The following is a 3,316-nucleotide window of genomic DNA, read 5'->3' on the forward strand; positions in this document are numbered from 1 at the left end:
TCTAAAGCAGATAAGCATTTCACCTGGAAGAAGCAGGTTTTTTCTGTGCAAGGTAGGTTTTTCTGGAAGGAAAAAATAACTCTCCTCCAAAACTACTCGAGTTTTTGTGGAAGGGAGGGAAAAATATTAATATAGTTAAAACCTTCACCAAGCATCTGAAACTATTTAGAGACCAAGAGGGAATTAAATGTTTCAATAAAGGGTAAAGGAAAGCCAGTAACCAGCTTTCAAATATCCTGATTTCTGGATATGGCTCTGCTGTGTACTTCTGAAGGAAAGGAGACTTTGGATGTGTTTGCATTTAATAAATGTCATATCCTCACGTGAGAATGGGAGCCAGATCTTGGCATTGCATTCCCACGTCTTGCCCTCTTCCTGTCTCTGACCTCTTCTCCTTACAGTCTCTGCTCCAGACGGCTTTTTCTTTCCCCCCAAAACATCTCCAAAATATTTTAAGTTCTTATTTATTATTTTGAATGAACAATATGTCCGATATAACAGAGCTACATAGTATTTTCATACCATGTCTTGTCCACTTATGGGCTACGAATACAAGTTCTTTAACTGTGATATTGCCCAAAACAAGCAGGATTTGGAGGTCCATTCCCATCCCTGCTAAGGGTTAGAAAAGTCATCAAAGGACAAATTCTCGGAATTGGCTGGTTTTTTGTTTGTTTGTTTGTAGTGGTTTTTTCTGGGTTTTTTGAGCACTTCATGTGGTCATCTAATGTTCTGGTTATCTAATGTTTACTGGAAAATGTCACTAGTTCACCAATTAAAAATAAAAGTTAGGCAAAAAAAATGGAGGTAGTTCCAGCTGGGATTCCCTGCATTTTGACTTCTTTCATTTATTTATTTTGGGTTAATAATTTTAAAATTAATTTCCAGCCTTTGAAAAACACCCATGTTCTAAAGCATAAACTTACCTCTCATGGGGGGGAGGATGTGGGGAATATAAAAGTGGGGATTGTAGATGTAGGGGATGTAGAAAATGGCTTGTGAATACAATGAGGGTGAGGAGTAAGGGTTTTCTTGGCAGCAGCACAACTAAAACTTATGGAAAGTTTCTATCAACACAGTGCTGAGCTTTCTAAAGATCAGTTGTTCTGGCAGGCAAGGGGCATGAGATAAGAAGGTGGGTAGAGATGAGAACTGAAATCTGGAGCAGGAGAAGAGGATAAATTTGAGGAGAGCCGTCCAGGCTGCAGAGGTTTGAGCACGGTCTGCAGGGGATTTCTAGGGCACATTTATCATCTCACAGCTCCTCAGTGAGAGGAAAACCAGGGTTAAAGACCTGAATAGCCTGTGAGGTTTATCATTCCCTGAATCTGGTTGCTGAGGCTTCTTCCAGTGTTCTGTGGAAACCCTATGGCTGAGAAGGACCTCAGGCAACAGTTTGATCCACCTTTCTATGTGAAAGAAGGTGAGATATATTGTCCTTCTCTGCACATCTGCTCCTAAGAAATCCCAGTGATGGAGGTCCCTCTGTGGATCCCACTCTGGAATACATCCACCCTGGGCCTGAAAGGCTGTTCTAGTTAGAAGTCTCCAACGTTTTTTTTCAGCAAATTAAGCCAGCTTTGTTTTTTTCCTTTACCTAGTCACTGTGATAAGCTGTCGACAGCCATCCTCTTGCAATAATGTCTTACAAATGGCATTTTGCAATATTCCAGTTTTCTTTTTTTTTCTATAGGTGTTAAGACATGTGCTTTATGTATCATCTTTAGTAAAGATGCACTAAGGTAGGATTCTTTCACCATTTCTTCATATGCTGTGTTTACAACCTCCAAACTGCCAACCTGGGTTAGCTCAGGAAGAGGGGACTAACGCTGAAGAGCTGAAGGGAAGCTGGTGGGACTGGATCCCTGATATTCAGGAGGGGATGAAAATACGTGGCTTAAAGTACCTCACATTGATCTCAGACATCAGGATTGCTGCTGAGAACGAAATTGTTAATGTTTTGTGGCATCACCTACCGCTGGTTGCCACAGGAATATTGTGGGTTGCTCAGGCGTGAGGTAAGGGCCAGGAGAACACAGTGACTAAGTTTTCTGGAATAAATCAAGCACTGGCTTTTTGAAGCGTGTAAATTTTCAAAGCACAACAAAACAGGGATCTCCATTCTCTAAACACAGCAGGTACCTTCTGTGTCTACAGATTTTCTGACTCTTAAACTGGAAAGAGGAAATCTTGGAGAACTTCACTGTTGATGACTCATATTTAAGATAAAACATGCGTTTTTTAATAGCAAGAATAATTAGTCATCAGTGTAGGCTAGCCAAGGCTGTAGTAAATGTTTTGGCCCCCTGGGACTGGAAGAGCTCTTTCTGCTCCTTTTCAGTTGCAAATTATTGAGTTCTGCAGGATCACTGTAAGGACTAGGACCTGCATTTTCTATTTCAGATTACACAAGACAGTCTCTTCAAACCACTAACCCACAACTATCCATTGAATTAAAAGCAAATCAGGCAAATGATTGATATGCCAATACTATGAATATTTTCTTTTGCAACTTACATTGTTTCACATAGTGCTGAACACTTCCCTTCCTTACTAACATTAATTTAAGGCCAAAATAAGATGTGCTGTATGTTTTCTTAGTGCAAGAAGAGAGTGCCCTTCCTCTGCAGCATATCTGAAGAAATCACCCCCATGCCTTGGAGATTCCTATGAGGCAGAGCCCCCTTCCCACCAAAGCGTTAGAGGGTCTGCTAACCGCATTTTTTACCCAAATGAACATTCTTATTATGCAATAAGATTGCATACTTGCACTCTTTTCCTTGCTTCCTTGTAACTTTTGGACCTACTGACCAGTTTGTGCCCAGTTTTCACAGAAAGGAAGCAGTCACTGTGATACCAGCTCCTTCTCTTCCTGCAGCTTGCTGGCATCCGAGCAGAGGAACAAGGCTCTGGTGTTGCTCTCCGTCACTGCTGAGTGAACTCCACATTCTGTAGACACCCAAGAGTCCACATGAAGATGTTAAGGGCAGCCCAGCCAGCACTGCTGGAGACTGCACTTGGTGAGGTGATGCTTCCCACTGCTTTCCAGAGGGAGATCCTGGCCTTGGCTGTGCTTTCTGGCCAGGGCAGCCAAGCTGGCAGGCAGGGATGAGTCAAGAACTGCTCTGTGTGCAGCAGCTCTGTGCCAGCCACAGCCCCCAGTGCTTCTCCTTCCTCCCATGTTGTGGTTAGCACAGCATCACCCCAGCCTGACCACAGCCTGTGCAACGTTCCCTCCTCCAGAGCAAAGCCTTAACGTGCTGCTCCTGGTGGCTCTTCCTTGCTCCTCTTTAGGACAAATAGCTCTGAAACAGCA

This window comes from Chiroxiphia lanceolata, chromosome 12 (assembly GCF_009829145.1).
Source record: "Chiroxiphia lanceolata isolate bChiLan1 chromosome 12, bChiLan1.pri, whole genome shotgun sequence".
Taxonomy (NCBI): domain Eukaryota; kingdom Metazoa; phylum Chordata; class Aves; order Passeriformes; family Pipridae; genus Chiroxiphia; species Chiroxiphia lanceolata.